At 40.8% G+C, this 22,995-nt stretch overlaps 1 protein-coding gene across 1 annotated transcript in view; it reads left to right on the top strand.

Annotated features, from left to right (window-relative positions):
- The first annotated feature begins 1,843 nt into the window (after positions 1-1,843).
- LOC108554651 (connectin-like) overlaps positions 1,844-22,995 on the top strand; it is a 334,979-nt gene continuing 313,827 nt past the window's right edge. The window contains exon 1 of the mRNA XM_017909998.1: positions 1,844-1,878. The gene's annotated coding sequence lies outside the window, so the exon portion shown is untranslated. The remainder of the gene's footprint in view (positions 1,879-22,995) is intronic.

A 22,995-nucleotide genomic window follows, 5' to 3' on the forward strand; every position in this document is an offset into this window, starting at 1 on the left:
GGAGGTCGTCGTCACCGTCGTTGTTCACCTCTGCTTTCAATAATCGTGAAACCACTATACAACCGAACGTCCCTCGAGCCTGACGGCGGGAAAGGGGTAAAGGCGCGAGCTAGACTTACGCGGCAAAACCAATCCTCGACGATCAACGACGTTTTCTCTTCCTCACCGTGCACACGAACACCACACCACTTACGAATTTTTCGAAGCCTCCTCAGACATTGACCCGTTCGGGCTAGATCGGGCCACTCGAATGTCCACGGACATTGCCGAAAGTGACGTCAGTAATACCCCGCCCTGCCTCTTGCCAATCGAATGATCCTACAGCAAGTGGGATGGCGCTCTGATCGCCCGTACTACTGACATCTCGCGGCTCTTTCTGTTAATAATAGAGTTGAGCGGCAAATATAAAGGCGAACTATATATGTTTAGAACTGATAATACCGTTTGTTGTATTATATATATGTTAATATATAAAAGATAATAACTAGATATGCATAGTAATAGCTATAAGCAGAATTATTTTCTTAATACACTAATTAGAAATTTTTTGTTTATATGAAAAATTATATCTCGTGATATAAATATGTTTCCTATAATAAAATATAAGGAAAATATATATTTAAGATATTTTGTATATTAATATTATTTTTGAAAATTGTATTTATATGCAGTTACAAATTTTGTATATTACAGTAATAGTTATACATTTTTTAATTTGATCTCTTTATTCCTTTTTGACTGTTATATTACATTAATCAAATTACATTGATATTTGCAAATTATACATATAAACAATTTGTTTCTAATTAATTTATTTTTAACGACGTTCTCTCAAATATTTGGTAATTTCAAAATGTAAAATATATTTATCGAAACAACTTTGATTAAAAAATTTAAATAATTATATATTAACATATGTCACGTGACCTACATCGTTTCCGGTTTGTAGTTCCACCTCCAGTTCGTGCGGTTCAACTGTTTCGGCGTTTGAATATATCGTGTTCGGGAAAACGAATTATCGGTTTAGTTGCAATATTCGGATTGTTGTGCTATAATTTGTGTTTTAGTGAAAGGTGAAGTTCCTAGGAAAAGGTATGGACAATAATTAAACAGACAGACAAAGAATAACATCGTTTTACTTTAATTTCGATGTCCCGATTACAATGGCGAACCCACGCTTGATCGCAATCAATCAAATTTTTAATCGATTACTTTAAACTATTAATTTCTTCGTATTCAATACGTTCGTGTATATATTTATTGGATTTCCATAAATATTCAACTATTATACGCCGTATATCTTCCTCATAATCCTACGGATATCGGAAAAGTTCTATAGAGATCGATATAAATGATACGGAAAATGTCGCCATTGTTTCTGCATATCTTATTTAATCGAAGGAATTATAGGAAAATAGACTGTAGATGCTTCTACCATGACACTTTGAAAAGCGGGAAACGACGTATCGATACAAGCGAACTCGACGTGACGTAACTATTTCGCAGTTGGTAACCGACGACTCCACCGTCGGTAAAATAATTTCCTGATTCAAGACTTATCAATCTACTGCAGCTATGGTAGAAAGCAACTTTAACATCGGTTACTAAAAACCCGTATCAATTCCATACAGCCACCTGGTGGCGAATTTGTGTAAATAGTGCGATGTAGGGAAGAGAATCCCCACTCTCGGTTCTTTGGCAGTCACCAAAGCGCGGGCTAAGGTTCAAGTTGCATTTTAGATGCGAACGAACGCACGTCGTTTTCGGTTAGTGGTCATGAACTAAGTTTCGTGAAACTCGACGACATCTGCGAAGGGGTACAGGATCGAGTGGTGCCGGTTGTGATATCTCGTCGTGGACTCTACGATCGTGCATTGGGTAAGTTTCAATCTGACATTTCTCCCTTATTCAACTTCGTCTCTCGATCGCGCGAAAATGTTGACGTTATCAGTGCATCGACTCTGGCCGCTAGTTACCGTTCCCCCTTCGGTGATTTTACGCAGTGCCACACAATGACGTTTCGCGTGGATGCTTCCTGTGATATTTACCGGACGAAATTGTCGTACTTTCGTATAATACGATACCGCGTTTAATCGCACGTGGAGTTGAAATACGGAGGCGAAGCGCATCCGGAATTACATGATTGCTTCGAAGCGGGGCAAATCATACGTAATTCGAATTAATGTCAACTTTCCTGCGTCAACGGAAGTCGTCGAATGTACTTGGTCCCCGTAACGTGCCGATGCGTGCTACATGCAGTAATCGACATGTTACGGCGATCAACGTGGTGTACGCGTATTTTCTCCGCAAGTTACCCTTTCCAATTTGCCTCGACGTAAACGAATGTCAAAAAGTGTACGATTTTTGGTGCCGGACGAAGCCGGTCGAAACGTGGATACACGAATCGGTGGCGATAGCGATATTCGCGAACCCGGTGGTGTTTAATAATCCAATGGATCGTTCTGTATTCCGGCAAGCTTATCGGCGTATAAAGTCATAAATTGACGTGCGCGCGACTGTTGGTAGCCATGGTTAGCCGGATCGTGAAAGTCACGTAGCCGCCGTTAGCTCGCCGCCTACGCGTACGCGCGGTCGCTCGTTAAAAAGGATTAATCTGAACGATTACGTTATCAAACGATCGGGGTGTGAAAGGTATTACGACAGCGCGGCAACGTCGTGGAGAAGTTCGCGCGGCGGTGGCTTTATCCGCGACGCTGTTGCCCCGGCCAAATTGTTTTAGCGGCGAAAAGTTGGCCGGAAGTTTAAGAGGGCGCGTGTTAACTGGCAGCGGGGAAGGTGGCGCGCGAAGACGCCGCCATATTAATGTCGCGCTGCGACCAACTTCTCGGGGCCGTATCTAGCGTAAAAGAAAACGGGCGAAATTATTTTTAAATCCATACGGACGCGAAAAATATTATTATATTTACGTACGTCGCGCAATGGCGGTTCTGGCGTTGTATTACCACCGGCCATACGATTGCATGTACACTCGTATGCGTGTTCCCGAGGAGTCCGAAATTCTGCCATTCGACCGGTATAATCCGGGCAAGCACCGACACTAAATTACCATTCGAATTGATTCGCGTTTCGACGCCATAGCGGCGGCATTACCGCGCCTATACCGATTTATTTGGAAAATGGTAACAATACCGTTTTCATTAAATGGCTCTCGGTCACAGTGTAAGGTCCTCTACTATTGCCAATGGTCCACCAGACCCCGGCGTCTGATGTTGACCAATGCATTCTGTTTCGTTACCCCGTTTAGTTATTAACCGATATCGCTACCGCGCTCGTGCGACTATACATACCCGATTTATGCTATCAACGGGAATTCGAGTATCGGAGAAACTTTTGTATTCTCGCGGAACGAGGATACTTATTTCAGCTAATTCATCGCGTAACTACACGTTTTGTTCGATGCAAGTGGATACAGAGCTTTATTCGCGGTAATTTCTGGAACCTGTTCTCCGTGTGCGCGGAAAATTTCATCGAATCGTTACGTTTTGTTATCAATGGACGACAAAATCCAGTCGCGAAGGAGCAGAAAACGGAATTGTTTTTGAACGGTTGGAAATACGACGTTGTCTTTGCAATGGACAAAAATAACGTTCATTTCGAGCGGTTGGAAAAATAATATTCGCATCGCAACACTGGAAACAGTATTTTTTTAGTGTTCGTGGGACTCCATCGCTTTGACTGGCCAGAAAAGTATGTTCGATATTTTGTATTAGCAGGGTGGTGAAAAATTAATCCTCCCTGATGTTTTGTTCCGATTGATTTATAATTAAAAATATATTTCGATATGTTATTTCTATATCTTTTTAATCAAATTTTTGTGGGATTGAATTATAAGTTAAAGCTGAAATCGATCACTCAAAATAGAATCCAAATGAAATTCAGCTCAGGATCGATATTTATTTACCCTGTATTGCAATGAATATTAGGCAAAATGCAAATTTTTCGGTTTAAGATATTTCACTCTATCCTCACGAGTAAAATAAATGAGTACATATACATACATGTAGGGATACTGTTTGATTGGCAAATATAAAGAATAGGAGATGTTACTCTATTCTAAAATATATATTAAGTCTACCGAAAAGTTCTGTCCGTTTTTGAAGTGAAAGAAAATAATACATTTTCAACAAATTTATTCATATTTATCTAACAATATCATTTTCATCGTTACTTATGACCAGTTCCCAGGATGATGGAATTAGGTATTAAGTCTGGAAAGTATAGTGAATTCGACAAAACTTCAGGAGACATTAACGGACAGAACTTTCCGGTAGACCTAACATTTATTACGAGCTAAGTGGGACTAGGAGTAAAATATAAACTAAAAGACTAGGCTGGTAGCTGATCTATGATTATGCAACCGAGCAACACTCTCGCTAAAATCTCTAAGGACTGTTTCAAGACAGCACTTGCACCCTTATGTAAATCTAGCAGTTTCTCTCCTTTCACTTAGGCTTTCTTTCTCTATCACTCACAAACATCCCGTCCATTTATGGGGTCACTTGTTCATCCACATGCACACCAGATATCACCCAGAATATTCGATCTGTACCCGAGGTTGCTGTTTATTGTCCATCATCAGCCAGGTATGCCCAAGTGTTCCCTTGCACTCACTCTTAAATCCTAGTATCCTACATTAATATATTTACTTATCGCAATCGTACCATTAAAATTACTGTTACCTATCCCTACTATGCTTAGGTACCCATAAAATACCGGTAGTCCTAGTGTTAAGAACAGTAGGGTACATTAAAAATGTAAATTGATTGCATACACTCTTCTTTGCACACTAACTTCATTCACTGATCATTCTTCCTTGAACCTTGACTTTGAAGATTGTATTTAAATCCTGGTAAATGATATAAAATAAACTATTATTAATAATAATAGGAGTATCCTACATACATATCCATTTTCTCCAGTGAAACACTTTTGGAAGCCCAATTTCTAAACCCTGATCGAAACTCTGTCTTTTATTCACGGGCAATTTGAATCTCGCTTTGTTCAATTCTTCTAACCCTTGGTAAACCCTTCTATAACCCGATATACGAACAGTACCAGCTGTATTTCCGCTTTTCGCGGCGGGAAAATGGTGGAAAAATGAATATTCGCTGATCACGCGTTGCAAGGGACATTAGCCACAATATGGCGAAAATTGCAGCGCGGGGACATGCATTAGTCACTGGAAACACGCGTTTGGAAGTCTCGAATTCGCAATTTCCTTCGAACAACGTATAATTTAAACGGTTCGAAACATCGGACCAGCCGGAAGCATGAATTATTCGCCGGGGTAGATCGGTTGTTGCCTTTCTCACGGGCGCTGGTTGGCTCAAAGACTCGTTCGCGACGCGATTACGAACGGTGAAACGGTATTCGTCGTAATTCGATGTAAATCGCGCGAATTCCTCGCGATTCGATTACACGCGTTCCCGAGCGTGGACCTTCTTTCCCTCTTCCAGTTTTCAAGCGCGCGTGTACTCGCGATGGTCGCGCGATTACCCGCACGAGAACTGGCCGGAAGGCGATAAAAAGCGCCACGGTGAAATCGGCACCGGTGACACACCCCGTTTTTTCCCACCCCGCCATCGTGTCCGCGGCTGTTGCAGAGCTTTACACCCCCTTTTTACCCTCCGCGTATCGTAACCGTGAAACTCTTAATCGCTCGCGAATCGTACGACCGAGCGTTGTTTCGTGATTCCAATTGGCACTGAATTCTCGGCTAGTTCCGGGTTTAAGTTAAGGTCTGGTTCAATCGACGAGTAAGAATCGATATTTCATTCACGCTGACAAGCTGAGTTTAGGTTTAATTAGTGTTAATATTTGACTAACGCTAAACCCATCATGATTGATTAAATGATCTATGGATAAAGAAATAAAATATGATAGACTTAAAAGTAAAATGAAACAGGAGGAGATATTGGAAAATTGATTATACTTCTACTCCAAGAAAAATTACAAAACAAGTGATCAAAATATGAAATTTTTAATTAAAAATTTGTAAATTATCATTTGGATTGTAGCAGGGTTAGTGTTAGGAGTATTAATGGATCGTGCAGAAATTATTGATTAACCCTTCGCACTCGATGACTTTTGGCTAGGGAAGGGTAGAAATTCAAAGATTCTCTACTGAAAAACATACTTTTTCGAGCAGTAGTATAATGATAGAATTGTAGAATTATTTGATTTCGATACCTCGAATACTGTTACATTGCTTTAAATTTGATATATTAATTAATATCGATCTTCCAAATTTTATGAAATGGTGACTGAATCTCACCTCTCGAGTGCAAAGGGTTAATATTAGATCATATTTGTTGCCAAAAAATGCCAAAGTTTTGAATATTGAAAGTTAAATTGCATAATTGCTTCTAATATATAAAATTTTCATTTTTTCTCGAGAGACAGTCGGAAAATGAATAAACTAGAATATTTTGAAATCGTGGTATACAATGTCCCTTTTTAAAATTATGGATATGACGTAACCAGTTTGCTGTTCTCGATTGGCACCTAGAAAATGTACGATATTTCGACGAAATTGATCCCTAATGCGAAATTGCATAAATCTTTCAGTAATCCAAAAAGACACGTTAGAATTTCTTCTTATTAAAAAAGACAGGATCCATAGTGGTCAAAACGTACAAAATTTTTCTATTAATTCCAACTTATTTCATATAAATAATAAATACCCTATTGAGGGTATTTACACCTTTCGTGTTAGATTTTCGTTATTTGTTCTTCAATCTATGGGTGTTTATCATAACACGAACGATTCTCGTTGTACCCATCTGCTGCCAGCGTTCAAGCCTGTAAAACGTATGGAAAAAGCCTTCCTTTTTCCGAAAATTAATTGCCACGTTTAAAAACCGTAGATAGAGATATCGTGGAACAGACTCTATTTCCAAGCCACTTTGCCGAAAGACAATGCTGATCTCACCCCTTCGTAGACCCGCTACATCGCTGTGCCGTATGCATCTGCCGGATCTCTCCTTCCCGACGACAATTTCCGTAGCAGTGTCTCGTTATGGAAGAGTTTCTCTGCCGTTTATTGCCAGGTTGAGTCGCATCGGAATCGTCGCCTTCGTGACTTAATAATGGCGCGACCGAGCAACGACTGAGGGGGTAGGAATTAGCGAGAAGGAGATGGAAAAACGTGGAACGGGTGCCTTTTCGGGTGGCACGCTCTCCAGCCTCGCATTTTCGCAGCCTAACAAGATTTCGACGGCCACTTTAGGGTGTCGTGGAAATCCTTTCAGTGGGCCCGGAGCAGCGTATTGTTAGCCGGTGTCTCTCGTTCCGTATCTCTGCTCTCGTGCCTCGCGAGACACGGATTCGATTTGTTCCCCTCTATTTCCTTCCTCCTTTCGCCCCCCTCCACCTGCTCTGCTTTTTTCTCTCTCTCCGCTCCTGTTCTCTAAATTTTATAGGATCAAGACTGATCCGGTGATCGAATTTAGCCCCGTGCTCTCTTGACAGAATTTAGGGGTAGTTTCTTCCGGGGATCTGCGCGTGAATGGCCTGCGAATGTATCCTTCAGCGAATCGTCTTTGTTTCCGTGGTATTTAAAGCTAGGAATAAAACGCGAGATAATCCTTTATCGATATCCAATGCCTCCTCGTTTTCTTCGGAAGCTCGTTTCGTCTTGACAGGTACTGCGCGTTCGAGGAAAGAAGGCACAGCGTGTTTACGTCCTCGCGGCTGGTTGACTCGTGAAGTTGACGCTTTCCTGATCACAGGCAGTGATCAATTATGATCAATTCGCTATTGGCTGAAAACGGTGACGAGGATCATCGATGACAATGTCACGGGACACGATTAATGACATAACCAAAAGTATGTCACTTAAGGCGTATGCAGGATCGTCATTTAACTGTATTTCGGCAAATAGTCGTGAAAGACTTTAATCCATTTGCATCCAAGTGCGCAGTATTCTGCGAGCTGACTTTTTCCCATTACCAGTTGCTGAATATTCTTCATATGCCACAGATCACGATTTTGGCAGATTTGTAAGCGTCTCAAATCTCAGATCAGATTTATAAGCACCTTACCTACGTCAGTGCATTATATTCTTAACAAGTTTTACGTCTGTTGTGAAAATCTTGTCAACTGCCATTATGAGCAAGTGCTGATACGCGCGCAGTGAGATGGGTCAGTCGTCAGTTGAACGTCGTTGATGCCTGAACATGGCACCTGTATATAGTCACTAGGTCGATCTTAGTTGGCAACGATTAGTGACAGACGGTTCTTTGAGGAAGGTTGTGTCTAGCTTCGAAGTGTTAAGTGAACTGTATTTCAGGAGAACTCCTATCGTGACTGCTCTGGAGGTGGTTTTATAAGCTTCGTCTGTCTACTGATTGGTTGCGAATAATATTGGGGGTGTGTGCTAGCTCCAGCGTCTTTCAGTGGTGGTGTTGTTTAAACAACCTGGGTTCTTATGCCTGTCGTCTTAAGAGTGATATATTATTGCTTGTTACGGTTTATCCAAGTGGTGGCTTAGGTGACAACGAGTGTATAGGATCTGGGTTTTATGCTTGTCGTCTTAAGGGTGATATATTATTGCTTGTTACGGTTTATCCAAGTGGTGGCTTAGGTGACAACGAGTGTATAGGCGTCAAGGGACGCTGACAATAAGGACACAAAATAGTCCTCCACTTGATCTAGGACATTGCGGTCCTAGGGCTGCAACACTGGTACTTGTAAAATTTCAGAGCCTTCACATTTAGATACACAGTCTGTGCTAAACAAAGGATGAACGGAATACCGGAAACGCTATTTCAAGGACTAACAGCATCTTAAGTAACACACTCAGATTAAGAATCGTTTAATTGCGGTAATTAATTTTTAGGATTAAAATATAGAGCGTGCAATGATAATCGATGAATTTCGCCGTAATGGTGGACCATTTAGGCCACTTGCCTGGAATTAGCCTACGGCTCTACAAATTCCATTGAACCGACGCTTTACCGTCACCAAAGCAAGTGATCCTTTCCATTAATTTTTCCATTTCTTTTTCTACCTTCTCGAGTCTCCTTCGATACCCAACGCGTCGCGCGGAACGGCACCCTTTAATCCCGGCTGGCAGGATATAATGGAAATCGATGCGGAATCGTCGTCTCGTTAATAAACGAAAGGCAAGGAGATTTATCGCGCCGGGTATTTGAATATACATGGACAGGAGATTACGATCCGCTGGCCCCGTGAAAGCCCGAAAGTCTTAGCCGACCCTTTTCATATGGACCCCATCTCTCCAAACGATTTCGTAGGCCCTTTGAAATTGTCCAAGCAGAAGCGTGCACGTTTATTTGCGTGGCCAAATGGACCGCGTCTCTTTTCACTCGTATCCAACATCGGAATTTTCGGCCAATTTTTCCCTCCATCACCGCGAAGTGAACGATATTCGTAGATCTTTTAGATCACGGGACCAATCGGAACGCGAATCGCTACTCGTAACTTTACAACCCCTTTGAGGACAAAATTATTTCAGAAAAATTCCGAAACTTTTCCATCACCGACTTATCGTTACTAAACGATTACGATACCCCATAAATCATCGTGAGCAGAATTACGAAATACTCGATATTTCGATAAACACGGACATACACGGATCTACGCTACTCCGGGCCCTGTTCTCACAGGATAAAAGAAATTTTATACAAAATCGAGTGGTGGTGGTCTAAGGGTCAGGGATTAACCTGCCTGATTAAAAAGTTAGCTTACTACTAATAGGACATTTTGCGCGTGCTCGAAAGTTCTAGGGAGAGTAAGTAAAAAACAGAAATTTATGTTTCCGATGCCGGAAGGTATTAATTAGGCTCCATGTTATTTCGCCGTCGAACCGCCATTGGTTCCGCGCGTTGAAAGGGTTCCGCGGGAGAATATGTAGAGGGAAAGGGAGACAAAGGGGCGCTCGCGACTTTCAGTGGCAATTATTCCACAAAACAGTTCAATAAACGGGGCCCTGCAAACAGAACGGCGGCAACTTTTTACCATAATCACGGAGCCGCCCACCGCGTGATGGAGGTGATCAAATAAACCGTTCCATTCGCGGACGTGTTTGTTATGTAGAACTTTGGAACTTTGTTAAAAAACTGCCACCGGTGGGCTACTTTCATCGGTGGCCGTTTATTTCCAGCTGGAACGTTGTTTTGCGCGCTTTTGCTCCCGAAAGTCAACCCTGCCTCGATATTGTAGCTTGTGTTGGCCGCTGTGCACCCTCGGCACCCACATCTGCACGAGTTGGCAACACGTGAGAACAGCCGAGCTTTTTGGTTACGCGCTTCGTGGCAGCAAGTTGCGAATTATTTCTTCCAATTTTTCTCCCTCTTTCGCTTTCTATCTCGATACGCGTTGTTCATCCCTTTCTCCAATTGGGGTGCAAGAGTGTAGATGTAACTTTGGACTAACGCACGAAATTTGTGAATATTTCGTTGATGTAAATGGGGCCTAAAATTTTTGGATCCACTTTTCAGTCCATGTTTTATTTTTCGAGCCTTCTTTGATTATAATCGCGTTGTTCATGCCTTTATCTGCTTGGGGTGCAAGAGTGTAGATGTAACTTTGGTCTAAGAAACGAAATTCGTGAATATTTCGTTGATGTAAATGGGGCCTAAAATTTTTGGATCCACTTTTCAGTCCGTGTTTTATTTTTCGAGCCTTCTTTGATTATAATCGCGTTGTTCATCCCTTTCTCTGCTTGGGATGTAAGAGCGTAGATGTAATGTTATAGTAATGCACGAAATTCGTGAATATTTCGTTGATGTAAATGGAGCCTAAAATTTTTGAGTCCCCTTTTCAGTCCATGTTTTATTTTTCCAGCCTTCTTTGATTGCAATCGCGTTGTTCATCCCTTTATCTGCTTGGGATGCAAGAGTGTAGATGTAACTTTGGTCTAAGACACGAAATTCGTGAATATTTCGTTCATGTAAATGGAGCCTAAAATTTTTGAGTCCACTTTTCAGTCCATGTTTTATTTTTCCAGTCTTCTTTGACTATAATTACGTTTTGTCGTTGGTTGCATTAATCGATCACGTTGTTCAGATATACTGAGTGTATTTGGAATTTTTTCACCCCTAAAATTAGGATAAAATTGTACAGTTTTATAGTAAGGGAATGGAAGTCTTGCGTCTTTGCTTTATAATTATCACAATGATCGCTATATTTGAAATTTTATTCGTTTTGATGGTTTAATACAATTATCAGGGACGTAGGAAGGCAGAGGAATTATTTTTCTTCAAAAGGGGTTGGAGATTTTTTTTTTTTTTTTTTTTAATTTTAGAGAGGGAGATTTCACGAAGAGTTCGGTTAAGTGTCGCTCGAGCTCGATTGGATACTACGAGGGAGATTTAATCGGGTAAATAACTAGAAACGACAAAAACTGAAAGGACAAACGTGGTTTCAGCTGCCGTTCATTTTTCGCAGCGTTTTTGCTGCAAACATTCCGGATAATTGGCGGAGTGTTTAATTGTTTAACGAACTGGCTAACGGCTCATTGTTACGTTTAACGTTACAGTTCATACTCTGTAATCGAATACTTCAATGATTTCGATAGCACTTGCTTTTGCCTCGGTACTAGTACAAATTGCGCAGCTTCGACTGTGCCATTCGACTCTCGGGTCGATTATACAGAAATGTTTACGTAAAGAAATATTATCGATCAAATATTACGAGATGGGACAAACGTATCAGAAATACTCGCTTTATTCTAACAGAATAATATTAAACGAATATCATCCATGAAATTTGATCCGGGGAATATGAAAGGTAAAATTTCGACGAACAAAAAGAAGCCTAATGAATTGCAAGGGGACTTACATCCATTTTTATTAATATTTTATTCTTTATTATACCTTTTATAATGAAATTTCGAGGATAACTGTTTTTATTGTTTCATTTATTATATAATTCTTCCTCTTCTAATAAACGAATAAAAAATATAATTATCCTCGAAATTTCATTGTAAAAGGTATAATAAAAAAATAAAATCTTAACAAATTGAAAAATTCGCGACAAATTTTTCAGTTTCCCAATATTTTATTTCTTATTATACCTTTTCTAAATAAATTTCGAGGATGACTATTTTATTTATTATAGAATATTGTACTATTTTATATACTATTTTTATTATTCCATTTATTATTTTTTTTATTTATTATATAACTCTTTCTGTTCTAATAAACGAATAAAAAATATAATGATCCTCGAAATTTCTTTGTAAAAGGTATAATAAAAAATGAAATCTTAATAAATTGAAAAATTCGCGACAAATTTTTCAGTTTCCCAATATTTTATTTCTTATTATACCTTTTATAATGAAATTTCGAGGATAACTATTTTATTTATTATATAACATTGTACTATTTTATTTCCTATTTTTATTATTTTATTTATTATATAGCTCTCCCTGTTATAATAAACAAATAAAAAATATAATTATTCTCGAAATTTCATTGCAAAAGGCATAATAGAAAATAAAATCTTAGCAAATTGAAAAATTCGTTACGAAGCACATAAGATCTCTTCCCGCGTCCATTTTGAGGCATCTCGGGATCGCCCAGACGCACGACTAACCTCACTTTTCCTGCTTTTCCATTCGAAATCGTTTGTAACTACGCGGCGCGGTTGGGGAAGATGGACGAGAACGGAAATGCAAAACGCAGAGTAGCAAATCGCACGGTTTTCATCGAGTCGTTGTTCTCTTTTCGGTACGGATCGTGTTTCTTTCGTCGGCGATCGAGTGAAATCATGCGGGAGAGCGGACGCGACAAAATGGACGGCCCTGGACTCCATTTCGGCGAGCACGCGCGATCGGAACCATTGAACCGACTGCATTCGCCAACGGAACACGTTGTGCACGCTTGTTGTTTTCATGACTGACGGATGCAACGGTGAATTAATCCCATGGCAAAGTGCCGGCCGCCATACAACGGAATAATCGCCATCGACAAATAACCTGGAACGGTTTAAAGCTCGCCGATCGTTGGATTTTCCCTATCGAAACTGCTCGTAGCCGATCGTTACGTGTGAACGAGGTCTCCGCGAACGATATTTCCTCCAATCTTCCGGCTCTTTTTAACCCGTTCAACAGAAGTTCAATTATCGACGCAGAGTTTCGTTTGTTGGTCCAGGGAACGTGAATCGCCATAGGGAAATTATAGGGAATTGCGAGTCAGTCGTAGTTGTTGCCGAAGTTATGGAAATACGTAGGTCGTTCGACGAAAGAAAAATCTCTTGTTCCTCTGTAATTGTATCGTAGAGTCGGATTTTCGATACTATCGAGCGTGGATTGAGAATTAAACGAGACTAAAGTAATTTCAATACAAGGGATACGTAATTACACGGTATAATAATACAGGATACTCCATTGTGCAGTCTTGAAAGACGTGTAAAACCAGGAACGTTCACATGATAATGGGCATCCATATATTAAAGGAGAAAGAACAAAACACCTCGATAGTGTTAACGTAAAAGAGTTATAATAAAAATGAAAATATAAGAGAATAAAAAGATAGTATACCACTATATAATTCTATCTTTTTATTTTTTTATTTTCTTATTTTAATTATGACTTTTTAATTTTATTATTCTATAATCCTGATATCTATATTCGTATCTCGAGATGAAATTTTCCTTTACCCCTGCTTTCGTTTCGGCCATAATTAATAACTAAGAAGTTATCGTTAAAGATAGAAATTAAATAACTTCGCAATTTTTATTTAAAATACTCTGTCTTTTCCAAATGGATTTCAATGCTGCGTTAAGTAAATGAACGTGTATTTATCTTTGAAATTAAAATAAAATACAGATGTTCCAATTTTTTCCTAAATTACTTTTCCTAGAGTTTTAATATTCTCTCTCTCTCGACAGGAAAAAATGGGGAAAAATGGGAAATAGAGAATGAAATATGTACACACACGTAGATGTACACACGCACTTTATCGATTACCGACGAAAGTGTCCATTGCTTTTTAATTTGACAAACACGGAGCGCGGTTCGCGACTTTATCATATTACACGAGTTCGAAAATTCCAGATAAATGGAATATCGCTATCTGATTTTCGTTACCCACGAAATTAGTATATCGCGTACCGATAATTCCATCTGGCGCAATTGTCACGCGAAACGCTCTGATAGATCGTTTCGTGCCTGTTTCCCATCGATTCTACGCCCCTGGACGCGTCATTGGAATCGACGAAAGAGAATCTAAAATTTCTTCTACGCTAAATTAGAAATTCACCGGAAACGCGCGACGCCTATGCCATCTATGAGATAGCTTCCTCTTTCCCGCCATTTTGTCGCAAATTTTAAATACTTTGCCGCGTTCCACTTTCACCGATGTAAGTGGGTTAACTGCTTGGAATAAATCGAAAAGGATATTCCAGATCTTCGAGTGCGTTCTTATCATGTCGGCCATTGTTATATTTCAATTGTTTCTGGTTCACTAATTTTCCTCGATTAGTATAACAATAAATTTGCAGAGCTTTGTGTAAGACACGATAAAGAATATTTCGATCCTTTTTAGTTCTCTGATTGCTAAAAATTGGAAATGATTTTCGTATTAACTGCGTAACTCGAGCAATGGTAAAATTGTTAATAAAATAAACGGGAAAGGGGAGAGAGCATAGCATATTTAATATGACACCCGTTTATAAATTATATTCAGTTTCTTGTGATAATTATGTGGGGGGTTCCCCCCATTATACCGTGTTATCCTATGGTCGAAGGTACCTCGATGTAACGGGGGTGCTAGAAAGGACGAAAGGAAAGAGAAGGGATGTGCTTCATCTTGGACTCGTCAGTAAGGCCACCTAGCTGGCCCTTTAGACGGGGATACTATTAAAAAATTTGGAAATTGTAAATTTTGGGATCCATCTATTGGGGAGGCTGAAAATGATGCTGCCACAATTACTACACCCTTGAGCTATATTTATAGGGGATGTGAATTCGGGGGACCGAAGGGACTCGTGTTAAAATTAAAAAAAGCTCCTAGTCTTAGAAGGTTTATTATTTTCACATCTATCTCTTACTGTGTCGAGAGTCTTTTGCTAACTGAGCTCGACCATTCCACACGTGTGCAATCCTCTATCGATCTCATAACGATCGAGAGCTATCACGAGCACAAAGCTCTCGTAATCCGTCTGTCAGCGATCTCATGATCCCAATTCCCGGCGATCCTCTTACCTATTAATTATTTACACGTATGTGTAACCATGGAATATAATTTCCAAGCTATTACGCCATCTGTTCTACATCCAATCAGTCACCGCTTCGATCGTCTAATTCCCCCCTGAGGAACCTAAGAAACCTAAATTAGATCCTCAGAAATCTAAAATCGAAATGAACTCCACGAGAACCTCGTACCTAAGATTCTAATGGTTACTCATCTGGAACAAATTTGCCAAAATATTCTATTCGCCCTGTATTCATAGAACAGCCCCTCGACTCAACGCTCCTCGATTTCTCGATACTCGCGCCACCCCTTGTTCGCGAAAATAGGAAACAATTGTCGAGTGGAGTACACGGGCGAAAGTCGGAGCTGGGATGAAATATGGCCGGTTTCCTTGGAGAAAAAGCTTCCGCAAGAGGGCGCGTATTATTCGGCCGCGAGAGCCACTGCAACAAGTACAAAAGCTCGGCGGGGTAGGAAATAAGGCAGCGAAAATAAGGAGGGAAAAGGAAGAAGCGCGGCGATTAAACTCGGTAGCTCGACTTCGGGAATCCTTTTTCTCCGTTGGCCTGCTACGCAGTAACTTTGACGTCGCCTAATCCCTTTAAAACGGCCCCGGCACGGCCGGTACAATGAAGCGTTTAATGAACGTTTAAATATACACGGGCGCAGCGAGTCGCGGTGATTAGCATCGAGAACGAATTCAGCGTCTTAATTAGGTCCGCCCCTGTCGCCGGTGTCGTTCTCATTGTCGGGGATCTCGCCGGGAAAGAACGAGGCGTAAAAACCAGCTGGACACGTCGTTTTTCTCCGCCTAGCCCCCTTCCGCCCTTTTCCCAGCCCCTCGCAGCCCACCCCCGCCCGTGTTTCCACCCTTTTTCCACGCCGACCTCCGTCGTCCCGCTTCCTTTTAGCCCTGGAGCTGCGCCGCTTTCGTCACGGTTAGATCGCGTTTGTATCAATCAGCCGACGACGTGAAAAATGATTTCGACGTTGGCACACGCGACGCTTTAAACGGTGATGCATAGGCTGGTCGCGTCGAAGAATGCGTCGCTGGAAAAATGGGAAATATCGCCCTAAAAGCCTCGAAACGAACGAATGCTATCGGGCCCAGTCGATACTACCAGTTTTCAGTCCTCGTGCTGCGAGGTTAAACGTATTTTGCACCTGTACGTGAAGTGATTCGACTGGGAACGAGGGATTAATATTAACCTAAGTTCGGATACTTATTTACTCGATTTACTCGATTAGGTCAAATATGGTCCCCAGGTTTATAAGGAATAGTTGAAGGGAGATGGACGGAAAGAGGAAATGACTAGGTGGTAGGCTCGAAGGCAGTGGCGCCATCTGAACATCGCTAACATGCCACTAGGGGTCTCTAGGAGGATTGACTATCCCCGAGATCGAGCTTTTTTGTCATGCAACTATTGTATATATTCTTAGGGGTGAATTCATTGATCAATCGTTGACAAGTCGTATATTTATTTTCCTGTTAGAAGGATTGACTGCCTTAGTGTTTGGGCTCACCTTATATTTGAGCGTCTGATCGTCTAAGGTTTTTGCAGGGGGGCACGAGTCGTGTAACGCTTTCAATGGTTCTGGTCTTTCCTGAACCTTGATCCTCGATACGTGTATCCATGTCTTGGTTGTGTGTACCCCATCGTCTGTTTTCTTTCTTGGGGGTACGCGTCGTGACGGTTCTGATCTTTCTAGAACCGTGATTCGCGACACGTACCCCTACGCTATTTGTGACCCCTGAGCCATCGAACGGTTTAGACCTTTCGAGGTTGACACAGGGTCCTGTGTTTTTGCAGGATGAACTTTTCTATTAATATTAGAATATTAATTTAATTTATTAATTTAATTCTGTGTAAATTTCCCACATTGTACTATATTTCAGAGTTAAATTAATTCCGTAGAAAAAGTTACTCATACTCAAAGTAAAGCACCTACTGGGATATGAATACTTCTTTTTTCGCTAACTGTATATTCGCGTGCCATGAAGCTTCTTGGGTAGTCTGTGAGAGGGAACCATCCTGCAGAACGAAATAAACGGCAGCTATAATTAATGAAGAACGAAGATCAAGTTTCGGTGGAAGGTGTTAATTGCGAGCAGATAAGAGAACAATGTAGCAGTTTCGCTGCATTAATGCTTGCAAAGGATGTTAACGAAGTGTTAACAAAGTGCTAACAGAGTGTCGAGTGTCCAGATGATAGCGGAGAACGAATCATAAATTACTCGGAATATCCATTTATTATTTGCTCTCCTAATTAAGGCAAGTACGAGGCTTCCTTGAGGGCTTGCAGCCTTCGAATCGAACCAAAAGCTGGTTCTCGCGGAGCATAATTATAACCCCGTAATGGACAATGTCGGAATGGTTATGGGTCTTCTTCGGTGTCAGATCTATCGCGTCTTGGATCTCTACCGAAGGAATTATTGGATCAGGAGAAATAGATGGAAGTCTGAGGTGGAATGTCGGTAATTGGTTTCATTGATTGGGAGTGATTGTTTCCTTGCAGGCGGGAAAACGCAGTTAGAGTAATCCTTTCGGGTAATCCGCTCCTTTGTACCGCAACTTTGAATTATCTTTTTAGAGGCTGCTGACGATGGCTGTTCGATTAATTCTTTCCACGAAGGAGAGTAGAATAATTCATATCCGATAATAAAACCAGTTAGCAGGGAATATTCCTCGGTTCTGGCAGGATTAATACGACAACGAATCAAGTTTCTATTCAATTCTCGATTAAATACGGTTTCCCGATGAAACATGAATATTTGAATCCCGGTCTCGTAACATAATTTAATTCTCCGCCAGCCATTTTTCGGCGAAGTATATGTCGTGGTCCCAGGACCGAACGTCCTAAGTTAAGTGGAGGACTGTTTATATCATTGCCATATATATCGTATTTTACAATTAGATCCCATAATCGCGATAATCAACTTAGCACGAGAGACAGTCACGTGTCAGAACTCTTTAGTTCACCCCTAACCAGGTCTAGCTCTATTAACCCCTTGGCCTACGCGCTATCTCCCAATTGTGCGGGCCATAGTAAATGAGAAGGTCGGTCTCGCCATGAGCCATTCAGTTGTTCAGCCAAGTGCCCGAATTTGCGCAAAATATATACTTCTTACGACATGTATATTTCGGTGCAACGAAGTACCACGACTTCGACTCCTGCGTATTGTTAATGGCGCAAATTCCTCACCACGTGTCAGACTCGTGGTTTTCGCTCATGGCCCAAATGCCTCATCACGAGTCAGACTCGTGGTTTTCGCTTATGGCACAAATTCTTCACCACGAGTCTCACTCGTGGTTGTAGGCCAAAGAGTTAATTTAAAATAGGCTACAGGCCCAAATGCCTCATCACGAGGCAGACTCGTGGTTTTCGCTAATGGCGCAAATTCTTCACCACGAGTCTCACTCGTGGTTGTAGGCCAAAGAGTTAATTTAAAATAGGCTACATCCCAGCAACATTGTCGCATCCGCGTAAAAGGACCTTACAACCCCGTGAGAGTTGCAGTATTCGGAACGCAACAGTATAGTCAATGAAGTGCTAATTTGCAAACAAAATTTTGCAACTCTCTAATTTCTCTACGAATCTGCATGCGCAGGAGTTAGGAAATTTTTCGAATCTACGCGTTGTCCGGCGAGGTAAAAATTTCTCAGCGCGATGCTCGTTTCTCGTACTTAATCCAGCTACCTGCGACGTAACCAGAAAGTTCCCCCGTGCCTGATTATCCGCTTGTCGATGGGTCAGCATATTCCAGCTTGCCGCGGAAGGAAGTTTTCTCGTACGATCTCAAAATTGCTTGTGAAACGTTGATTTCGAGTTCAGCCGAGATTGCGTAAATAACTAGCGACGACGAACCCTGAAACTTTCCCACTTTGCATTCTTGTTATCAGGCGACTTCGCCGATTCCGCACATTTCAGTTTCCTCATCGGTAAACTGTGTTCTGCCGAATACATCCGATATAAAAATATTCCGAAATAATATTGCACGGGCGTGGAAAATAGCCGATCCGACAATTTGCATAGAATAACAGACAATAACGGGAAAACAAATAGGAAAAATGGCGAAAAAAGAAAGGGGGCAAAATTGATAGAGAGAGGAGAGAAGCGAAAAAGGTAATAACGTCGTTATAGCTATGAAATATTATTAACTATTAGAATTCGCGTGATCCTACTCGAAGGAAATATCGGTGGAGCGAGGTCGATCGAGATCGATTTTTAGCCCATTTTTCATCAACCTTTCATTCCTGGATTTAAGTAGTTAGAGTTAATGGAATATCAGCCTCGATAAATTGCATTGGTCTTTGAGACAAAATTATTTATATAGCGAAGCTATTATTTTCAATTTTGTTCGTTTGCTACGCCATTTTATGGCTAACCTAGGTTTGTTATATTTTATTATTAATTGATTAATGAAGTACATGTTGATTGTTGACATTATTGCTTACGTGTAACTTAGCACGCTCATATTTTCATTCTCCTTCTCGCATTATTTATCATCCCCTTTTATACTTAATCATTCTACGTATTGCCAAACACTCGAAAATTCTAGAAGCAGTTTTTTGGAATTATTTAATAAAAATATTCTCACGATTTACAGCCTCACCCTTTACAAACACTCATAAATTGTGTCAACTGTCATTGGATCCTCTACTACACCATTCATACACCTGGCACTCGTTACGAAAAACGCTCTTCATTCACCCATACCAGGGGTATTCTATATGCAATCGTTAAACGATTATTTGCAAGGCAGAGTTCCTGTACTTTAGAGTCGAGCCAGAGAAAAGATCTTCAAACCCCTTTGCCAATTGTGACTCGACTTCAATCTCAACATCATCAACTTATAGCTATCTTTAAAAATTTCTGCTCACACTTGACATATTAAAATTGGTTCCACGAATTGAATTTCATTGAATATAAATTACCCAAAATATGCGATATTATCGAAAAATAATTAAGAGTGCAGGGAATTGACTGCAAGTAAATTCTTAAAACCTTGACAGACTCGGAACACGAGTCCTAAAAATTTCCATAGTGTACGATACTTAACACGCCATAGCTTCCCACCGCGATAAATTCCAAGGTCTCCTAAATTTTCCAAAAAAAAAAAAAAAAAAAAATAAAAATCTACACCCAGTACTTAACATGACGATAATTCGTGATAAGATCAACCAGCCCGTTCGTGACACTTTGGAAAATATCGGCTGGTATTTATTTCGAACCCGATCTGGCCCAAGTGCTAGGTGAAATCTTCCAGCTAGGAAAGTGTCTAGAATTCCCCGAAACTCATGGTTGCTTCAGAAACGTCCACGGGACACGCTTGCCATGACACGAAGTGGACGTGCCGAGGTTTGATCGCGTGCCTGTCCGCATTCCAGGACTCCTCGGACTTTTAAATCTGGAATACGAAATGGCAGAGGGCTTCGATCTAAACGGGCTGCCTCTGCATAAAATCGTTTCCCGTAATTTCCCTGGATTTATGGCCGGACCGACCTCGTACACCAGCCTCGGTTAACAATCGATGTTTCGGTTTCGCGTGTAAACATCGTTGATGACATTGCCCGTTGACAATCTAATAAATACCCTGACGCGAATATTGTTTCCTGGTACGTACGGTACTGGCCTAGGCATTTCGTGGATCTCTCGTTGTTTCACCGACTCTTCGCCATTTTAATTTGTTCGCGAACGAAAGTCGGTACCTGGAGGAAGATATACCTGACCACCCTCGCGCCTAAAATTTCCCTCGGCGGAAAATTTCGGAAAACGCCCCCTTTTCGCGCCGCGAGAGCTGTACTCGCAGACAGGTACATAGATGCACGGACCCCGTGCAGTTTACATATCCCCGGCCGTAAATCTTGTCTGTCTTTCGCGGAATTTACATTCCATCGCTGTCCTGGCAGACGTAAAATCCCGCTGGAACAGGTGTACCCAGGATCCCGCTATATTAAGGTCCTTCCAGAGCTGCTCTGGTCGGGGGTTTGTTAATTACGCGGGTGGATAATTGCGCGAGACGTAGTTGATGCGAATTGATCGTGGGAGAAATATTATTAGGGGGAAAAAGGCGTTTAAATTTCAATTAGTAAGGTTTTGACAGAGTTTTGCCGTTATATGCTATTTGATGGTGTTAGGATGATTTTCAAGCGGAAAATATGGGGTTGTTAGCATTGGTATTGACAATTGAAGCGAAAATAAACGAGTTTGATAAAGAAAAATTTGGAAATCGAGAGATATTGATATAAACATTTATTTTAATTACGTTCGGGTGATGTACAGTTGACAGAAGTGTTTTTGGAGGATTATTTAGTTCGTTTATTGGAGGTTTATTTATTTCGTTTGTTTATATTATTTGTCGGATGTGTTTATTTTATTTATCGGGTTGGACTATGATTGTTGTTTCATGACTGTTCAGAATAGGAAACAATAAATTTGGACATAGCTGTATTTATTTAACCGAATATATTGACACAATGTTGCCATCTATGGAAAATCTAATGTTTATAGATAGGAATGCAGAGTCAGGAGTTTGTTTCAGACTATTTTCGCAATGGCTGGAAGCGTGTAGTTATTTTTCGCGAACTTCATATTTTTATCGAAATTTATTTTTGATCGATAAACCAACACTCGCGTGCTCTTGCATCTCTTTCCATGTTTCTATATTCGCTGCAGCAACATCTGCATGCTCAATAGCATATTTCCAATTCGACGTTGTTCATTGGAGCACACTCGCGAATTAAACTCTCACTCTCGAGAACCCTTCTCTCTCCATTTCGGTCATTCGCAGTTATATCCTCGGGTGCAACCCTGACGCGAAATTTCATTGAGAAATCCGAGCAATTCGTTCAATTTCAGACCCGATGTTGCACATATTGCTTTTACACACGCTCGAGCAGTGATCACGTTTTACAGACGAGAGACCGTGGAATCCGTCAAAAGGATCAATTTGGTCGCCTTAAAGGGCGCATTGTAGAAACCCGTGCGCGTCGAACATAATGCGGAATCAAATTGTCAATCATGATCCTCTCGTAGTCTGCATAATTTACTCTTGGCCGGGTCGATCGACTGATTCGATTATTCGTATCACATTGTGCCAACCTGCACACGCACCGTCCGTCAATTTCGAACCAATGCACCGAGTTAATGTAACAGGATTCTCTTACTCCGTTGATTTATATATAAACACGCGTGTTTCGCGGGAGGATCTATCACGTTGATGTCCACTGAACTATAGTTAAAGTGACAGATAGGAATTTTCGTCGCCTGATATGGGAAAAATGAAGTAATCTTTGCTCCAACGTGCTGTCAACTCGGAGCTTTATGTCTAGGTTCAGGGATGTTCCATGAGATCCTGATAGAAAATTACCAATTCAGTTAAAAAGACTGGTCTGTCAATTTTCCTTTTTGCAATTAGTAAACTTGCAATTGGTGCACTTGCTCTTCAGAAAATTGATTCACATTGAAATAGAAGTTTAGAAAATTGACTCACATTGAAATAGAGCTGTAATTATGCTTAACTATCTTTGTCATACCACTGAAATTAATATTAAAGTGGTTGATAGGAATTTTCGTCGTCTGATATGGGAAAAATGAAGTAATCTTTGTTCCAACGTGCTGCCAACTCGGAGCCCTATGTCTAGGTTCAGGGATGTCCCATGAGATCCTGATAGAAAATTACCAATACTTTGTCACACCACTGAAATTAATATTAAAGTGATTGATAGGAATTTTCGTCGTCTGATATGGGAAAAATGAAGTAATCTTTGTTCCAACGTGCTGTCAACTCGGAGCCCTATGTCTAGGTTCA

The sequence above is a fragment of the Eufriesea mexicana genome, unplaced genomic scaffold (assembly GCF_001483705.2).
Source record: "Eufriesea mexicana isolate 0111107269 unplaced genomic scaffold, ASM148370v2 scaffold54, whole genome shotgun sequence".
In the NCBI taxonomy this organism is placed as follows: domain Eukaryota; kingdom Metazoa; phylum Arthropoda; class Insecta; order Hymenoptera; family Apidae; genus Eufriesea; species Eufriesea mexicana.